We start from the raw sequence: 21,514 nt of genomic DNA, 5'->3' as shown, positions 1-21,514 counted from the left end.
GAATTAATTAGATGACTGAAACTATTGCAAATGCTTAGAAGAAATGATTAGCTTCTATTTTGTGATCAAGTTTTAGTACTTTTGTTCTGTATCACATTGCTAAAGTGTTTATCTTTCTGTATGATAATTAAACTTCAATTATTCCAACGTCTGGGACAGACAATGGTAATTTTGTATCCTCATAGTTTTGTCTTAATAATTGTCTATATTAACTTGAGTCTGAGTTTGTAATAAAACTCTTTAACTTTGATTTGGACTTTGGTCATACTGTAAATCTAAATTAATAATATACATTTTATTATTATTTTATAGCATTTGTAGAGCACACTGTGACCAGACGTTATCACAAAGCAATTTCAGTGGAGGAAGAATAATCATTAGACGTCCAGAAGTTAATTATTTTGGAAACAGCCAGGTTTTCAGGGCTTTCCTGAATTTCAACAAATCTGTATGCATCCTCAGGGTGGCTGGGAGCTTGTTCCGTAGCTCAGCAGCAGCAATGGAAAAGGCTTAGCCACCTTGTCATGTTTTATGGAACCTAGGCACCTGCAAAAGGTTAGCCATGGCAGACCAAAGGTGTCCCTTGGGAGCAAACTGTTTCAGTCTAGATTCCAACAATTCGGGACCGTCCTCTGCAAGGCTCTGAACACAATGCACATAGATTTAAAAGAAACCTCTGTTCCACAGGGAGCCAATGAAGTTCCCTAAGGGCGTAGGAATCAGAGGATCTTCAATGCAGATTCAGGGTTAATTTTGCAACCATTTTCTGTGCTCTTTGCAGCCTCTTTATCAGGGAATCAGGGGCTCCAGGGACGATGGCATTACAGTAATCGAGCCGGTTGAGTATAAAAACCCATGCAATTAGTGACTTGGCGTATAGCTGCAGCACTGGGAAAAGTTTTCTGAGGCCGCGAAGTAATGCAAAACAGACACCAGACAGTTTATTCACATGTTCCTCAAGTGAGAGCTGTGCACCGAAGGTAACACCAAAGATATGCACGGCCTCTGAGGGACACATCTCCACTTAAACAGAAAAGCCCAGACATTTTGGGGTAGTGGCAATTGAATCTTATTAGTTGAGCAATAGAGAAACTTAGTTTTATCCCCATTTAATTTAAGGGAGTTTAGATTCATCCATTCTACATTTTTGGTCATGCACCCCTGAAAGGAGGATACAGCGTCCTGCTGTTTTTTATTGAAAGACAAAGGCCCTCATTGTGACATTGACGGTAAGTGCTGCTTACCGTCATGCTGACTGCCGCCAACATACTGCAACCGTGGCGGAATACCGCTACGGGTATTATAACCCACACAAAGAAATCCACCACCATACAGACACACACACAAGTCCGCCAACCCAAAGGTCAGTGATAAACTGGCGGTACCAAAACCCACATCATTACGCCAACAGAAATACGCCCACAGCATCATGACCCACGAATCACCGCAGCGGTCATTCAACCGCTTTAAACCATTGGCGGTACAGACTGCCATGCTCAAAATACACACACACATACAAAACTACACCACATTGGACAATTCAAACTACACACACCTGACACACATCCACACACCACATCCACACACCCACACCACTATTAAACACACAGCCACACTACCCACAACCCTTTTGACCCAAAGGTTTTGACAACTGAGAGAGAGACAAGCCAGAAGCACCCACTGAATCTGAGCCACTAAACACCATCACCCATACACCATCCACGCACCTCACAGTACACATCCCAACACATCACCCCACACACCCTCACACGCACCACTCACAATACCCCTATGGCACCACAACGACACCCCAGATTCTCTGAGGAGGAGCGAAGTGTCATGGTGGAGGAAATCATCCTGGTAGAGCCACAGCTATTCGGATCACAGGTGCAGCAGACATCCATTGCTAGAAAGATGGAGCTAAGGCGGAGAGTCGTGGACAGGTTCAACACCGTGGGACAGCACCCAAGAACAAGGGATGACATCAGGAAGAGGTGGAATGACCTACGGGGGAAGGCAAGACACCAGATAGAAGTACAAAGGACTAGCGGTGGACCCCCGTCTCCTCCCCCACAACTAACAACATGGGAGGAGCCAGTCTCTGCAATCATGCATCCTGAGGGCCCGGCAAGAGTAGCAGGAGGACTGGACTCTGGTAAGTCAACTCTATACTACTACTACCCCCCCCCACCTGCATGACATCACATACCCACACCCCTACCCTTACCCCTTCACCTCATCACCTCACATACACCCCACCATCACAACCCACCCATCCCAGTACCCAGCAGTGCATGCAACAACAATGCATGGACACCACTCACAGCCCTGCATGGACACCCATCACCACAGCATGCAGAGTAGTGGCAATCACTTAGCCAACCAAATTACAACTCACAAAAGCCAAAGCTGCCTTAGTAATAACAACCATAGAGGGAAACACACCCATGAACAAGATGTTACACCCAGTAACAATAATACTGCATTACATACCTACAGGACCCCCACACAATGTCACTGGAGAGGAGGTGCCAGCAACATCCAGTCCACCTCCAGAAGAGGCCCACAGTGATGACAGAAGCTCTGCACGCCTGGATCAGGATGACCAACCTGGCCCATCAGGGACCTCTGAACAGTCGGTGACCCAGCCACATTCCCAAACCACCACAGAGCCTCCCCCCTCAGGAAACACCACCACAGCACCCACCCAGCGGGCCCATCCCTCTGTCCCCAGGACACGTCAATCAGCAGTGTGTCCACCACTACAGGGACCCCAGGCAACCCCACAAACACAGGACAATGAGGGACCTGGGTTCAGTGGCAGTGGGCACACGGTTCAGGGGACAGAAGCACAGGACAACAGAGAAGCTGGGAGGACTGCTGTGTGACAGGGGGAGGATAGGCCCAGGGAACCGACTCTCCACGAGGCACTCACCAACATCCTGGGAGCATACCACCATTCCCAGGCAATCATGGGCCAGATACTGGCCAAGCTGCAGGAGACCCAGTGGCTACAGGAGGGACAGTACCTGGGGAACAGAGGACCTGAGGGACATCCACACCACCCTGGTCACCATTGCAGGGGTGCTGACAGACATGTCCAACACCATGAGGGAGGCAGTGGCACACCAACGGGCCCCTGACACTAGCCACACCGAAGAACAGCCCTCCACCTCCGCCGATGCTAGTGGACAGGAGGCCCCGCCACTGGAACAACAGGCCACCAGCACCCCACCCCCTGCAGAAGGAGAACCACCACGCAAAAGGTCCCTGCGATCCAGGCAGAAGCCAGAGAACATTGCCAAGACCCCCACCAGGAAATAAGACTCCCCTGATTGTCACCCTTGTGTCCCACTCTGTCACTCTGTCCACCTTTAACTGACATTGCTCCACTTCCTATGTCCCCTTGGACAATCCAGCTATGATACCAACAGACTGGACTCTATCCTGGACATTTCTCCACCATCAACCCAGCCCATTGCAATATCCCCTACACATATTATCACAGAAATAAACACCCTTGGAACAAATACGAGTATGGAGTGGGTCAAATGATTGAAATATGTATTAGTTTAACAAGCTGTAAACATTGCAGTTCAAATGTACAGTTATATTTACATAGGTATGACCTGTAGTGGGAAGCAGTAAACACACCAGGAGTCAGAGTGGGGCACAGATATCTGAAAATAGAGATGCCAGAGAGAACAGTGTGTGGCCATAGAAAGAGGGAAATCAGGCTGCATGTACAATGTCCAACACAAAACTGCAATGGAAGGTGAAGTTACAGTGTCTTACCTGTGTGTCACTGGAAGTACTGTTGGATTATTGTAGTTCTGTTGTCCACATCCTCTTCCTCTGCCTCCTCTTTGTCACTGTCCACAGGCTCCACCGCTGCCACACGACCATCCCCAGGCTCATCCTCCTGCAGAAAAGGCACCTGTCGTCTCAAGGCCAGGTTGTGAAACTTGCAACGATGATCTGGCACACCTTCTTGGGTGAGTAGTACCACCTGTCGGATGGAGGCACCTGAATCTGACCTTCAGGAGGCCAAAGGTGCGCTCAATGATCCTCCTTGTTCGCCCATGTGCCTCATTGTAACGTTCCTCTACCCTTGTTCTGGCATTCCTCACTGGGGTCAGTAGCCATGAGAGGTTGGGTTAACCAGAGTCACCTGTAAATATCGAGGGATACATGTTAGCCACACACTCACCCTTAGGGCCAACACCACACCCATATACCTACATCAACTGGATGGGGACCATGGGCTCACCTATTAGCCACACCCGGTGCTTCCGGAGTTGAACAATCGCAATTTTTGTTATACAGAAACAGTATGTGAACTTGTATGTCAGCTGATGTGCCTATGTCTGCTGTGACGCAGTTAGGTGCCATGGCCTGTGCCCCCCTGAAATGGCAGCTGCCTGACCTTTAAGGAGGGTCAAGTGGAAATGAGGTCATTCCGCTGGTGTTGTGCGCCGCAGCGGTCAGCGGTCAACGAATGCCGTGCAACACCGCATTCGTCATCATTGGGGTCTATGGGTTCCAGGAGCCAATGGCAATGTACGTGACCACAATTTTCTATCTGTTCACTCACTTGCTGCCTGACCTTCAACAGGAGAGGACCTACACTGCAAGTGCTGCTGTGACCTGTGTCTGGAAGTGACCATGGCTCGAGTGTCTGGGGAAAGGGCCCCTGCCTTCACTTCGGAGGAGTTGGAGAGACTGGTGGATGGGGTCCTACCCCAGTACTGTTTACTTTATGGTCCTCCAGACCAACAGGTCAGTACACTGTGAGCATGATGCGTGGGGCATGAATGTATGGAGTGCTGTGTGTGTCAGCCTCGTTTAGGGGGGGAGCTGAGGGGTCCTGGGCAGAGTGCTGCATGTATGGTGGTCAATGTCTGTGCGTAAGTGGATGGGAGGGATATGGTGGGCCATGAGTATGACAGTCCGGACGGTATGACTAATCCCTTTTCTGATGTATTTTTCATGCAGGTCAGCGCCCATCAGAAAAAGGGGTTTTGGCGTGCCATTGCCAAGGTGGTGTGGACGCTTGGGGTCTTTGACAGGTAGAGCACCCACTGCCGCAAACAGTGGGACAGCCTGCGCCGCTGGGCAAGGAAGACGGTGGAGGCCCAGCTGCGGCTGGCCTCCCAACGAGGAAGGGTGACCGTCGTACCCTGACCCCCCCTGATGACTGCATCAACAGGTACAGCCGCCACCCCCCTACCAGCACTGCCCTACCAGCAGCCCCTCAGCGTGAGCCCCGTACCCGCTCACCCAGGTGAGTGGGCATCTCCTTCGCCCCAGGCACCTCAGGCCCTGCCCCAGTTTATCAACTGCCTCCATCACCAGCACGCCTATCACCACACACCGCTCATGTGCAATCACCACCCCCACTACCATGCACACATCCCCTGTGTCCTCTCCCAGTGTGTCTGTGAGCCCTCCTCCCAAAGTACACAAACGCAGACACACACCCATCCAACAGCCATCCACCTCACAACAGCCTCCGGCCCATGCACCTTCACCCAAATTCAGCAAACAAACACCTCCTACAACCACTGCCTCTTCCTCCACTCCCAAACCCACTCCATCTTCCCGTCCCAGTGTGTCTAAAAACTTTTCCTGGCAAACCTTGACCTCTTCCCTTCACCTCCCCCCCGTCCTTCCCCTAGGGCCAGGCTTTCCAGGTCCCAGCCCAGCACCTCAGCCACCAAATCCCCAGGCACAGTGGTGCCAGCAACTGCGGGGTCATCGAGTGCGCCACTCATCTGGGCTGCCAATGTGCCACGTAGTGAGGGCAAGGACATTCTGCAACCTGACAAGGTGAAGAAGGTGCCCACATCCCGGAAGGAGAAGCCGCACCTACCAGTCACCAAGGGCTCTGCAAAAACAAAAGGGGATAGTGGCAAGACACCTGCGGCACCATCAAAGGTGGGGAAGGGACAAAAGCAGAAGAGCAGGTCAGGACAGGGTACGGTGGCCCCGACTGAGGGACCAGTGTCACCCCTTCTGTCCACGACAACACCAACCTGTACGGCAGCGATCACCGCAAGCTGCCCCGCCACCAGCACCGCTACCTGCTCCGCCACCAGCACCGCCACCAGCACCGCCACCTGGAATGCCACCTGCACAGCCACCGGCACGTCTGCAGACTCAGCGACAGTCCCCAGCATCTTCCCCAGTGGGCGGCCGTCCGAGGATGCAGGAGACGTCCTGCTGTGTCCCTCAGCAGGTGCTGACCCATGCACCACCGCCAGCTCTGCCGCCACAGACACTGCCGCTAGCACCGCCACCAGCCCCACGACGTGCTCGGACAGTGGCACCACCGCTGACATGGCTACCATCCCCAGTGGTCAGTCGTCCGAGGCTGGAGGAGACTTCCTGGACCCTGGCCAGCTTCCATGAGACATGACTTCCATCAATGTTTGCGCCTACAGGTGAAAGGCGAAGCCGCAGCAGTGTGGGGTATGTCGCTGCCTCCATAGCGTATCATGCTACCTGTTCCTCTGTAATCTTGTGGCACACACACCCAGGTGAGGGAATGGTAGCGGCCAAACTGCACGTGGAGCACTCTGGGCACCAGGCCCCCTCCAGAATCAGTGGAGAATGACATCCACTACCTCAGTCCTTGGCAGGATGAAGCACTCTGGGCACCAGGCCCCCTCCAGAACCAGTGGAGAATGACATCCACTACCTCAGTCCTTGGCAGGATGAAGCACATTGGGCACCAGGCCCCCTCCAGAACCAGTGGAGACATACATCCACTACCTTAGTCCTTGGCAGGATGAAGCACTCTGGGCACCATGCCCCCTCCAGAACCAGTGGAGACATACATCCACTACCTCAGTCCTTGGCAGGATGAAGCACTCTGGGCACCAGGCCCCCTCCAGAACCAGTGGAGAATGACATCCACTTGAGAGACTGTGGCTTTGCACTCCCCAGGATAAAGCAGCGGGCAAACCACCCACTGGAGAGACTTGAGAGACTTGAGAGACTGTGGCTTTGCATTCCCCAGGATAAAGCAGTGGGCAACCACCCAATGGAGAGACATGAGAGACTGTGGCTTTGCACTCCCCAGGATACAGCATCGGGCATGGAGCCCCCTTGTACAGCAGTGGCGTCGTGCTTTCACCTGGCTGAGGTGCCCCTCTCCCTCTCCCCCTGAGGTGCCTGTTTATTTTCGATCTGATGCCCCAGCAGTGTTCTCTCCGTTTCCAGTCAGGTATCTTGTGTGGGCTTCGCCCATGCATTCTGGGACCAGTGGTCCACAGACAATGATTGGTACACTATCCGGACTTGTGTAGTTGGTGTACATATTTGTATATACTGAATTTAGAATTTTGACTATCAGATTTTTCATGATTACAATTGTTACAATACTTTAATTTTGTCCTTGCTTTCTTCTGGGGGGTTTGGGTGGGGGTGTATATGTAATGTTGCTGCATGTATTTGTGTGTATGGTGTTGGGGGTGGGGGATTGCGTGTTGCGTGTGTGTGTCACTCTCTTTTCCCTCCCCCTCCTCTGTGTTGTAGGTGCAGTACTCACCGTGGTCGTCGACGACGTCTGTCATGCTCCTGATAGAGCAGGAGGAAGAGCAGCATAGGCAGGACGTGTAATTCGGGCTCCATGGCATCCTGGTTCCTCGTTGGGTGTCGGGAGGTGAGTGGTTTTCCTTCTGTGTACTGTTTCCGCCATGCTTTTGATAGCGTTGGTTCCGCCCTGGAAAAGGTGGCGAATAGGCCTGTTGTGATAGGGTGGGCGGTACTTTGTCCTCCGTCTGTCTGTTGGCGGCTACCGACACAGTGTTTGTTTCTACCGCTGTGGCGGTCGGAGTGTTAAAGTGGCTGTCTATGTTGGCGGTTTCCGCCATGGTCGTGATTCTTTTTTTTTTTCACCGGCCTGTTGGCGGTATTACCGCCACTTTAACACCAACTGCCAGGGTTGTAATGAGGGCCAAAGTGCCAACCGCAGACATCTGGTCACGCTGAACCAGGACCAAGTCAAAGTTTTAGGTCAGCTGCTATGAAGGGCAGGTCAGATAGGTGAAGCAGGAGGTCTCGGTCAAGATTGTACCTTCGCAATTAGTCACTTTTCTGGAGCTTTTCCTCTTGACGCTGATAAATCGGGTACTTGCATCCGGTGTTTGATTTGACAATGGCAGCCTGCTTCTGCGCTAAGAATCAGTGGGTCTCTGGTGATCTTTGCCCTCCGCATTGATGACTAGGAGCTACAGAGCCTTCAGTATGGCAAAACAGAATTGTCAGACAGACTTGCAGTTCGACTACGGCAGCTTGACTCTCGAAGTCGAGCTGGACGTCTTCTGGAGCTTTTTCACAACTGTTGGCAAAAAATTCCCAAACTTTCAGATCTTCTTCTGAAAGGTTCCTTGAGAATCAGAAAAGGTGAACAGCACCAGCCAATGGTTCAGAAGCACTGGTTTGCCTTTTAGGGGTCTGGGACTCCAACTCCCACAATGCATCTGGTCAGGCCAGGAAAATCCAGATGAAGTTGTAGTTGTCATCTTAGTGGATTTAGCAGGTGGCTTCTTCCAGCACTTTTCTACCTATTGCTGTTCAGGGAGTACACTCCTTATCCTTGAAGACAGGCCTTCTTGTGTGGAGCCTATAAAGTGCGGCCTGTGCAGTCCCTCTGAGTGTAGTCCTCTGTTCTGCAGTCCAAGGGGCATATTTATGAGAGCGTTACATTATGTTTGCATCACGCAAAATGGTACATATGTGACACAAGGCTCTATGTCAGATTTATGGAGCCACATAAAGTAACTGTGCATGGGTTTGAGTGGTCTCTTCTATCTGGAGTAGCACAACCCAGCACAAGTCACTGGTTTGTGCTAATCTGCCCTGGGTAGGCATACCATGGGCATGGCGGTCGGTGTACACATGCAAAACCCATGGATTTTGAGTCATTTCCAGAGTTATAAGACCATGTAAACCTAGGAATTAGCCAAAACCTTATGCCTCCTCATGAGAGGCACAACAAGGAGAAATATCACTTTTTCTCCTCGTTTTAGAAAGAGGAACAAGCCTCCCAGGATTGTTTTTGTGCAGGAAACGACCCCTTCATGCACAAAACAATCCTGCATGCAACACAGGCAACCTAGCACCGTGGGTCAATGGTGCAATGGTGCCTGTGTTGGTGCTAGACTGCCAAAAGGGCACTAGCACAGAAAGAAAGGCCAGATATTCAATGATTGGTTAAATAGAGTGCATTCCTGCCCTTTCCCATTGACACAGGGCAGTGCAGCAAGGTAACTTGCATCCCTGTACCAAGAAATCATAAATGTGCCCCCAAGTGTCATGCCTAGCTTTAAAATGACACAAGACACTGCAGCAGTGCACACAAAAGTGCGTTAAGTCCACTGGGGTCTCTAAACCTACATGCTCTACCGTATACTAGGGACTTACAGGTAGGTTGTCTTGACAAATCATAATTATACCAAACTCCATATACTTCTAAGGACAGAGCACTGGCCCTGTGCCTAGTTAGCAGAGCTCAGTGCACTTTTAGAGTCAGTAACCACCAGTGTCATTACAAAATGGATGGGAGGGATCAGGGCAAAAAAGGATGACTTTCCAACATGCACCCCCGATAAAAGGTGATGCGTAACTAAGCTTCACCCTGGTAGTCATCATCAGCTAAGTGAATAAACCGGGAAAGTCCATCTGCATTCGCATGGGCAGTCCCAGGTCTGTGCTCCATTGTAAAGTCCATCCCCTGGAGGGAAATTGACCAGCTCAACAATTTTGGGTTCTCCCTTCTCATCTGCATGAGCCACCTGAGAGGTCTGTGGTTAGTTCAAACATGGAAGTCAGTAGCAGATGAAAGTCACCAATGGGGGGGAAAAATGCTGATCTCTCCTTTGCTCCTGGACTTATGGCAGTCTGTGCGTAACTGTAGGTCAGATCAACTGTGCTCAGGTTCCTTGCAGCCCTTGTTAGAAATTGGGTCTCTAGTTGGCAGAGGTATGAACCCTGTCTAAGTAGGGACCACAACCCTATTCAGGGTAAGTCAGCTACACTACCTAAATTAACCTGTGCTCACCCTCGGGTAGCTTGACAAACATCAGTCAGGCTTAATTTAAGAGGCAATGTTTAAAGTATTTGTGCAACACTTAAATTACAGTAACACAGTGAACGACACCACAAACAGACTCCACACCAGTTTAGAAAAATATAGAATATTTATCTGAGTACAATAATACCAACACAACAAAATTCCAATAAGTATAAGTCGAGATATGAATTTTTAAGGATTAAATGTGAAAACAGGGCTTAGAAGTCACTAGCGGTCAAAAGGTTACTTGAGGGCACGAGGGACTGGTGCAAATCCAAAAAACAGGCCACCTATGCTGGAGGGTAGGCCAGCTACAGAACCCATGCAGGATCCGCTGAAACAGTGCCTTTGATGAAGCAATGCATCAACAGCAAGGGCATGATGCGTCAATATTTCTACCGCAATCAGAGCACTGCATCTACTCAGGCTCTGTGGAAGGGAATACAATGCATCATTGTCGAGCTACGCACAGCGGTGTGGTCGGACTGCACAGTTTGTGAACCCACTATCATCGGGCAGCCACTGTGTCACCGCCAATGAATAATGCATCAATTTTTCTTCACCACTTGGGGCAATGCATCACTTTTTGCAGGTTTTAGCTGCAGAACCATCTTCTGAGGCACTGGGCTGGAGGGGGGCACCTCAGACAAGGGTAGGACTCATATATGGCAGAGTCTAGCAGCACCAGGAGAGTTGCAAGCAACCTTTGATGTCCTTGAGACTGCAGAGGAACAGGGGGCAAGAGAGCAAGCCCTTGGAGACTCTTGGGTTCAAGGATGTAGAGAGCAAGTCCAGTCCTTCTCTCATGCAGGCAAGAAGCAGCAGGCCAACACAGTAAAGCAAGTAACAAAGTGGCAGTCCCGCCTACAGTACCACATGGAGCAATGCAGTTGCAGTGTGGCAGTCCCTCCTAGCAGCACAGCACTCCTTCTTTCTGTCCTTCGTTCCAGTAGAGATCTGATTTGCTGGGGTTTTGGATCTAGTACTTATACCCAAATGTCCTTTGAAGTGGGGGGGACTTCAAAGAGGCCTCTGAAGATTACAACATCCCTGACCTTTCTTCCCTGGCTCCAGACCCTCTACAGGGGGTTATGCGGGACTTTGGCACTGGTCAGCAGTGGCAAAGTGCCAGAATTCTAAAACCAATAAAAACAAGGTCATAAAAAGAGGAGGAAGAAGGCAAAAGGTCTTGTGATGACCCTGCAGAAAGGGCTATTTCCAACAGCCCTGTCAATGACCTCATCAGCTCTAGGTATGGGGTAAGCATCATTCTTTGCAATTACATTTAAACCTCTGTAGTCCAAACAAAACCTTAACTCTCCCCCCCTATTAGGATTGAGTACTAGTACCACCAGACTGGCCCATGGACTGTCAGAGGGCTCAGTTACCCTCAGTTCCAGCATCTTAGCTACTTCAGCCTTGATGTTGGCCTTCTCCTGGTCACACAACAGCTTGTTTTTGATAAGTAAGCTTTCACCATGTTAATGCAATGGACACACCAAGTGGTGAGTCCAGAGGTCAGGGAGAAGAGTCCAGCAAACTGCTTCAATTCTTGTCTGCAGTCTTTCTGCTGCTGGTCTGTCAGACTAGGAAAGAGCACTACTTCCTCCACTGATCCACCGTGCATGTTACTAGAGAGGAGGTCTGGCAGAGTATCACTTTTCTCCTCCCCTCCTTCATCTAGGACCATCGGCACAGTCATGTCTGCCCTGTCTTGGTGAGGTTTCAATCTGTTGATATGGTGTACTCTGTGGGAATTCCTGGGGTGCCAAGGTCCACTAAGTAGGTGACCTCATCCCTTTTCTGCAGAATGGAAGAGGGCCCAGTTCACTTATCCTGGAGGGTCGTGGGAGCCAAAAGCTCAAACACCCACACCAGCTGTCCTGGATAGTACACAGGCATAGGTGCCCAAACGTTAACTCAAAGAGGCTAAAACCAACACCTTTCTGTGGCACCTCTCTGTAAGCAAACAGCAGGCATGAGAGGAGAACATCCAGTCTCTACCTGAGCTTGTCAGGTAAGCCATAATCATGCCTTTCAGGGTCTTATTGAATCTTTCCACCAGACCATTGGTCTGTGGATGACATAGAGTGGTGAAATTATAAGCAACACTACATTCATTCCACATCGCCTTTGTTAGAAATTGGGTTTCTGGTTGACTAGGCCAGGCAGAACTTACCCACTCTAGTCAGGGCAAGGGAGTTACACATCTAAGATAACCCCTGCTCACCCCCTTGGTAGCTTGGCACGAGCAGTCAGGCCTATCCCAGAGGCAATGTGTAAAGCATTTGCACAACACACACAACACACGTGACGCAAAATGTACACCACAAAGTAAACACAACACTGAGCTATGTAAAAATAATCTGTATTGCACAAAACATAATTAGACCAACATTACATGTAAGTAATACCCTGCTACCTTAGCAGTCTCAGAATGTTACACAAGTTACTAATACTCTGCAAGAATAGGCAGTTGTCACATTAGAACACGAAAGTACTCAGGATTCTGCAACATAAGCAGTAGTCAGGAATTACAGTAAGAACTAAATACACTTGTCATAAAAGTATCACAAAGGCCTATATCAGGAGCACTTTAAACCATATGGCAAGTCAGGACATCAGATCTGTGTAGGATGCCCACAAAAAGAACCGTCAAAAACATGTATGTTATATTACAACCTAAACAGGTTAGCCCAACAGCCCCTTCAAGCCCCTGAAAGAACCATCTAGAGAGTGTTTAGCAGTGAGAGTACCTGTCCTGAATTTGAAGGGCACCTTCAGTGCCACGAAACATACGAGGAGGGCCCCCCCTGTGCTCCTAGTGCACGACGGGGGCCCCGTGATGATGATTATTTGAGGATGGGGGCGGCACGCACACCCTCCGGCTCGTGTTTCAGGCCCCTTCTGGGACCCGCGATCTTGTGGGTGGCTTCCGGCCAATATGGACCCTCCGAAAAGGGAGGGGGGTTAATCGAGCGGAAAAACCCCGCCAAGGAACAACCAGGAAGACCGGGCGGTGCAGGGCCTCCGATGAGGCTTTCACCGGCCCGCGATCTCCACTAAAGCTCAGGGCCTAGTGGGGCAGAGAGTTCTCTTCGAGGCCTGCCTCTCCTCCTAAACTCTGCGGTAGAGTGGGGCCCGTTGAGACCTCGGATAGGCGTCCACCTTACTCGGGGAGCAGCCGCACCCGACGCGGTGCGCGTGCTGCTCTACTGCTCTTCTCGGCTGCCGCGGGAAGATCACGTGGAGAAAGGAGCCTGGCGGCACTCCGGGGGTGTCCTATAGTATGCCACGCCCCGGGGGTACCTCCTAAGAGCACGCCGGCTCTTGTCCTCTTCGTTCTCGTGCCCCTGGGGTACGTCGGGCACGCAGTTCAAATGCACTCGGGATTCCCAGGCGGCCATGGTGATTCCGGCAAGAAAAAGGAGTGCTTTTAAAGCGCGTCGTCCCTGATAGCAACAGTGCCTCACCACTACTCCTTCCAAGTGTGACAGCTCAAGGAAGGGAGCACTGCTTAGGGAGTTAGGAGCAAGTAGATGCAAGGAGCAGAAGTAAAGCACTTTTCAAGGCGCTACGGCAAATCTGAAGCCCGGGCTGCGGCGGTGATCTTTTACAGCAAGTCAAGAGAGAGCGCTTTTCCCAAGCGCTAAGGCAAAACTGTAGAGATCGGTGCAGGGGTCAGGGGCCACAGCACCCTGCCCCTGGGAACAGCAAAACAACAAGCAAAGGTACAGGTCTGCTGGGCCCAGCTACAGGCCAGCACAAGGGGTGCAGATGGTGGCAGTTACTCCTAATGACCAGGCAGGTCACAGGTCAGCACAGCAGCAGCAGTCCAAGGTGGTTTCCTGGGGAGTCCATTCATCAGCGTCCTGTGTCCAGTTTCAAGTTCCAAGAGTGTTCAAATTGTGGGGAAAATTCCCCTGTACTTATACTGGGTTTACAGTGTTTTTTCAAATGGTAGGGAGAGGAGGTTCCAGCCAGTTACAACTGGTTCTGGGAGTGCCCCCTCTCTCCTTTCAGCACAGGCTCCAAACACCAGTGGGGGGTTAACGACCCTATTGTGTGAGGCCAGGGCACAGCCTTTACAAATGCAGGTGTGCCCCGCCTCCCCCTTCTCTCAGCCCAGGAAGGCTTCACAATATGTAGATGCACCTCTGTGACACCTCCACCCTCCCTGTGTTCAGGCTGTCTGAGAAGTATGCACAAAGCCCCAACTGTCTGCCCAGACGCGGATTGGAGGCAAGCTGCAAAACACCAAAGTCATAAGCACAGATAAATGCGCACTTTCTAGAAGTGGCATTTCTGTGATAGTAATAAAAAATACACCTACACCAGTAAGCAGCATTTCTCACCACTATCACACCCATACTAAACATGCCTACGCTACCCCTCATAAATCAGACAATACCCCTTACACATAAGGCAGGGTATTTCCAATGCAATCCTATGAGGAGGCAGCACTCACAGCAGTGAGACACCATGTAAGTTAGGCTGTTTGTCACTACCAGCACAGGCCACGCAACATGGCACATGTCCTGCCTTCAACATACATGGCACCCTGCCCAAAGGGCTAGATAAGGGCGTACCTTAGGGGTGACTTACATGTAGTAAAAGGGGAGTTCTGGGCCTGGCAAGTAAATTTAGATGCCAGGTCCCTGTGGCAGAAAACTGCGCACACAGGCTCTGCGCTAGCAGGCCTTAAATAGGTTTGACAGGCTACTTCAGTGGGTGGCGCAAGTTGCGCTGTAGGCCCACTAGTAGCATTTAATTTAAAGGCCCTGGGTATAGGGATACCACTTTACAAGGGACTTTTAGGTAAATTAAATATGCCAATTAGGTATAATCCAATCATACCAAATTTGTAAGGGAGAGCACTTGCACTTTAGCACTGGTTAGCAGTGAAAAAGTGCTCAGAGTCAAAACGTCAGCCAACAAAGCTCAGAAAAATAAGGAGGCAAAAAGCAAAAAGTCTGGGGAATGACCCTGTAAAAGGGCCAGGTCCAACAGCCTTCAGATAGGCAGCTGTCTGAGACTACCTCCTTTGGAAAGCCCACCCTAGTGAGGATGTCAAGTAGGGCTTTGGCCATTGTGGGAGCAGTGACCATTGTGAGAGGTATTGTCCCTGCAGATCTAGTGGTATTGTCCACTACCTTCAAGATATATGTATTCCCTGAGGCTATTGTTGGGTCTCGGGGGCCAACAATATTAAGACCCAGACCCTCAAAAGGAGTTCCAACCACTGGGAGTGGTATCAAGGGGGGCTTTATTTTGCCCCACTGGCTTGATCTGTGACACAGAAGCTGCAAAACTCCTTAACTTTCCAAGACATATTGGGCAAATAAAAATGGTTGATCAACCTGTCATGAGCCAATGGGAGGAGTAATTATCTGTACTTGAGGGGCGCCACCACTCTCCTCATTGCCCCAGGGCTTAAGCTTTTTTAATGAAGGAGACCTCTGTGAAATTGATGAAATTGCTAAATAAATATGTCGAACTGGCTCTTGATGGTAATCAAAACCGCCCAAAAAACTAAAAGAAGAGATTGTGGGTTTAATTTGGACTGAACAGTTTGGAACTTGCATGAAGGATCAAGACGTTTCCCTGGATATTAATGAACAGAACGTAAATTCAAGGAAGAAGAGGAGCTTCATAACAGACAGAAATGATTTCCTTATTGGGTGTTAACTTTTTGTTAAAAAATACAATGGTGAAAGAAAAGTAACGTAAACGGAGTCAGCACAGCAAGAACAAGAACAACTACTGACAGAAACAAGCTCAGATGTAATCTCAGATTTAGACATGCGGAAACGTGGCAGAGAAGGACGAACATAAAGCACTACTTTTTCAGATGAATTTTGTTTGCTTCTCCACGGCAAGCACCACCTGAAGAAATAAAAGGGGATGAAGAAGAAGAAGAGGGAAATGAAGAGGATGAGACATGGGCAGGTGTAACGTCTCTAATACACCATGATGTGATGAGAACGTGACAATGACTATATACCACTGAAAAAGTGACTTAAAAGGCCTTGTAATATAATAAAAACACGAACATTCACCATTTATGGTTTACATAGCAAACTACATCTTGTGCCTCTGCGATGCACTGCTTATGACATTGCATATCACATCACTTACGACCTGTTCGAAGACATCATTAATGACAGCATCAAACCTACTAAACGAGTATAACATTTCAGACATGAAAGTAAGAACTAAATGGCAGAGAATGATATAACTGGCCATTACAGTTTTACAATAATCATAGCACGATTCCTCCTTATTATGCTCTTATTACACTTTTGTATGGTATGCATTCAATAACTATTGTGTAACTCTTCAAATAGTGTTATACACTGGTTCCATAAACACAGAGCATACTAAAACATTTTTTCCTTATCATTAATTGAAGAGGCGCCACTAAAGGGCTTTCACTCAGATATTAAAATTGCCCTAACAACCATTACTTTCCTTCACCATTCAAACTCCCATTTAAAAATGACGACACTCTATGTTGATGCGTGTAACTTAATTTAATGTATCTCTTTGTTACTCTGACATTCATGGCTCGTCAGAGCGACTTGGACATGGAGGGCAGCAGGTTTTGACTGAAAGCACACATCACTCATGGCAGAACTAGTTACATTTGTGGGGCCCAAATGGGTGCATGTTATTTTACATAAACGCATATATTTACTTGCCCACCCCTCAAGTTACAGCATGAAATGTAACCGTGCACTTCATTGCTCATGCACATGATGAGCAGTAGAGTGCTGGGGTTTCAGTGCAGATATATCGCTACCTCCATTGTGCCCCGCGTGGATTTGTGTCAGCCACGCCATGTTAAAGGCGTCCCGAGCACAACATCTGTATTGCGACAAGATGCCTCTTGTTAAATTTGCCTTTTCAAATAACGCTTGCAGAAATCAAAATCAGGAAAAGAGGTTTTTATTTAATTTACCTATTCTGACTGGTAGACAAAATGTTACATAAACCATATAATGCACCTCCCACACTCCATTAGTAGTAAGTCCCTCTTGTCTTCTCCATTTTGCGTAGTAGACAAAATGCATTTTTCTCCGGGGCAGCAAAATAGCAGTGACCATTCGCAAAAAGAAGTGAAGCCACATTCTACGCAATTTGTTTGTACAATGGCGCTACTACGATCCAGAATGTAAATTAGCGTAAACCCAAAATACAATGAGCCTTAGCAATTTACGTAATAATTCGGCCCCTATACTTTCCAGTCTAACACTTGCACCTCACGAGTAAAACACTAAACAGATCTCGAAGTCTTCTATCTTCGCCATTTCAGAAATTCATTCCAGTGTAATCAGATTAACCTAAGGTTGATGGATGCGGAGGACGAGGAGCTTGGATCCATCATCATCCCATGTTCATCCTGCCAGGAGCGTCTCCAGATGTGTTGATCATCATTATCCGTTTGGCACACACAATTTAACAAATTGGGATGTAAAGTGTCAACACCTGAAACCTGTGGCCCTAATGAGCGCGTAAGGGCATGTTAAAGCAGCTTTGCGTCTGCTCTTTGTCACAGTAACACAATGAAACGGCTTCCTGTTGTTACCTCTCAAACCTGGTGAACCTCACATAAAAGACATGCAACAGCATCGAACAGAAAGCAAGGTGGGAAGATCTCACTAAGTTGTGAAGACCACGGAAAATACTGTCTATCACATAATAGCGAAGAATTTAAAAAATAATTATTTGGCACAATAGTGGGGAAGTAGGATACAGCTGGAAAAATAATGTTCAATAAGGCAACTAATATAGCCTTATAGCCCGCTGTAGTGGGCTATACCAGCCATTAAAGGCCCGCCAAAGGTGAGGGCCTTTAATAAGGGAGCAGAACTGTAATGGCTGGTATAGCCCGGCGAAGGTGAGGGCCTTTAATAAGGGAGCAGAACTTTAATGGCTGGTATAGCCCAGCTACAAAGGGCTAAAAGGATATTGGAACATTCCAACACTAGTGGGCAGAATGTTCTAATAAATAAAACAAAGGCCTCACAGAGCCCGAGGTGAGTGAAATCCCCTCAAGCTCCATGACACCACCCTTGTTCACAGCCTTTGCTGTGTGAAAAACATTGGAATGTTGAGCTCTGGGCTTTTACCAGCCCAGAGCACTCCATGGCCTTAATTGAAGCTCCCAATGTTCTAGTGATGGTTTGCGCCCTCAACACAAGGCTGATAGAGGAATTAATTGTTGTTAAGGTCATATACACAGCTTAAGGTGGTGGCGGTGGCATCTAGCTCAAAATGAGGGCAATCATGTTGCTCAGAAAGCTTTTTAATCAGTATTCAAATGGGAAAAGCACATATATGTAGGGCATGATTTAAAGGTTTAGATTTGTGTGTGGTTATTGCACTTGCTTCTCTCACAAATATGATCTGCTTGGAACATAAGGGTGAATCTACGGCCATAGTCCAACAAAGCTGAGACTTCAGTTCTTAAGCATCTAAACTTAACTGGCAGAAGGGTGTCTTTCTTTTTTCAGTGAATTTCAAAAAGAACATGCTTAATTATCACCTTATCTCCACGTCTTCGTGTCTTTACTTACACAGTGAGGGATGCTGCCTCATCAAGACCCTGCTTTTATACACAGTAGATTTTTTATGTTTCTCCATATTATGGCTCTCTGGCATTTCTCTCCCCGGTTTGGCTGGTTATCCTTCTAACCCAAAACATCTAAAGAAAGGAGACGGAGAACCAGTTTTATGTCTTTTTATGGACAGATCTAAAGAAAGACTAGGATAGGGTGATCTTTTGCCAGACATTTCTGAGGTCTTGCTATAGGGAGCTTTACCTGCCTGTTGCCGATAGCATTGTAAGCTATAATACCTGGAGTATGCTATGGGTCAGGCATTTGCTCATAATTGCATGACCCTCTTGTCCATATCAGTTCCCTGCTCTTTTTTGGGTGGGTTTCCGCCTTGTTAGGTTGACATAGCAGCGCGCAAGCACTGCTTTTTCAATGTGTTGATATTTATGTTGGCTTTTCACCATGCCCATATCATTCCCATCACTTTCATTTGTTTGCGGGCTTGCATTTTAAAATCCTCTTTATTTCATTTGCGAAAGGCATGCAAACGTCATGTCTTTTCCGGTGTTTTGCCCTCCTCAAGAGCACCAGCCAACTACTGAAAACATACGCAACTCCATGTTTTCAGCATGATTTCTGGATTACCTTTTCTTTTTCTCCCCTGCATAGCATGATCACGCTCACAGTATTGGAGCTATTTGCATGCCGACCAGTTTACTTCCATTGTTTACTCCTGTTTTTTGTTGTTTCTGTCACAGATGAATGTAAATGCATTTTTAAAAGCATGATTGCTCGTGTGTTTTCACTCATGTTTGTTGTTGTTTTTACATTGTTTTTAGGTAGTGTTTGTTTTTTTGTTTATGTCACGGTTGTTTGTTTATGTCGCAGTTGTGTGTAAATATATTTAAAAAAACAACTTTTTGTGTGTTTATATGGTAAACAGAGCTGCATAGTGACAAAATAAGTAGATAAACACACAAAAGGTTGCTTTTAAAAATACATTTCCGTGGAACTAGACATCAAACAAAATATAATGCTATAATGTAGCAACTGTAATAAAGCTCTATAATGTAAAAGCGTTTTCTTTTGTGATTGCCTTCGTGCACAAAAGAATGCTCTACTACATTATAGCACTTTATGCGCTTTTCACTTGTGCTACCAACTGGAATAAAATCACTGTTTTTATCCAACAACGTAAGTGCACACCATAGACGAGTACATGTTCCAAAGACAATCTCAAAAGAAAGTGCTGCTATATTATAGCGCTTTATTACAGTTGCATACTATAAAATTATAATATAACATATAGAAACTGTAATAAAGTGCTATGATGTAGCAGTGCTTTCTTTTGAGGTAACTTTGGAACATGTACTTGTCCACATTTTGCACTCATGTTGCTGACTATAAACACTGGTTTTGTCCAGGTGGTAGCACAAGTAATAAAGCGTTACATGTTGTGGTGGTGTTTAAATACCTACTAAACAACACATTTTAGAGTGTTTATACGGTAGTTGGAGCTGTGTGGTGGCAAAATAAGCAGATAAACACTTAAAAGGTCGCTTTTAAAAATACATTTATGCGGAACGTGACATTAAACAACATATATGATGTTATATTGTCGCAACAGTAGTAAATCGCTATAATGTGGCAGTACTCTCTTTTGAGATTGGTTTTGTACGTGCAAGAAAGTGCTCCTACATTATAGCGCTTTATGGTCTGTTGGGCTGGCATTTTGTGGCAGCTTAGTTTGTTTTCCAGTTGGTGAGTAATTTTGTGATAGTGGTATGGTATAGCTTAATTTAACAGCGATCTTTGAATTAACACATTTACGCAAAATAAATCAAATTTATTCATTTCTAGTTTAAAAGATTTCACCTGTGTTAATTGATTATTACCATTAATCATAGGATTAGCTTTTTTTAAATGTAGACAGTAGAGCTTAATTTGTAAATAATCACATGCTGGTGCCTAAAGCTTTCCTTTGCAACGCACGGCTGTGCAGTTCAATGCGAATACTAAGGCACCAGTATTCTAAAGCCATCTCAGGCATTTTTACCATTGATGTACAGACATGTTTAACCCCTGTAGCTCAATCTTGCAGTGCCTATTTTGAAAATAATAATGTGCAGGTGCCTAAAGCTTTCCTTTCCAACATGCAGCTCTTGCAGTTCAATGTGAATACTGAGGTACCACTATTCTAAAGCCATTTCAGGCATTTTTAACATATGTACAATCACTTTTAACCCCTTTAACTTGCAGTGCTTAATTTATAATTGCAGTCTAATGCCAAAGGTTTATTTCTGGAAAAAAGGTTTTTATTGGGTTTATTTGATAATTGATATGTTTTATTAATCTGTCTTTATTCCAATTATGACCATGATTCAGGCCGACTTAACATTCTTATTACACTCTGACTGTTTGAATACTCTTGATATGTTTGAGCAATCCATTTAGTTTATTTCTCTTGTTACTCCTCAGTGGGTGTTTTGCGTCTTTTTGGTGGGGGGATTGTGTTAGCCAGCCAGCAACTCTGATGGTGCAGTGGTGAAAGTGGTATTCTATTTGAATAAGCATGGCAGATCTAAATTAGGATGAAAAATGCCAACATTTTCATTTTTTGCTGCAGATAGAATGAAGAAAGTAAATGAAAATGCTTTAGTTATATGCAGGGCCACTGGAATTATGTGGCAGGAAAAGGCCAAATTATGAGGCAGGGTTGACCAATTTATGTGGCAAGAAATGTCAAATTATTAATTTACAACGCCAATAGCTCTAACTCAAGCAAATGCGAGATCCATTGCATTGCAAATGCTTGTTTTTGTGCTTGTTTCACCGTAAAACATTCTGCTTTATTCACCAAATTGATTGGATTAAA

Source organism: Pleurodeles waltl, chromosome 4_2, assembly GCF_031143425.1.
Source record: "Pleurodeles waltl isolate 20211129_DDA chromosome 4_2, aPleWal1.hap1.20221129, whole genome shotgun sequence".
NCBI lineage: Eukaryota > Metazoa > Chordata > Amphibia > Caudata > Salamandridae > Pleurodeles > Pleurodeles waltl.
This window is presented reverse-complemented; position numbering follows the sequence as displayed.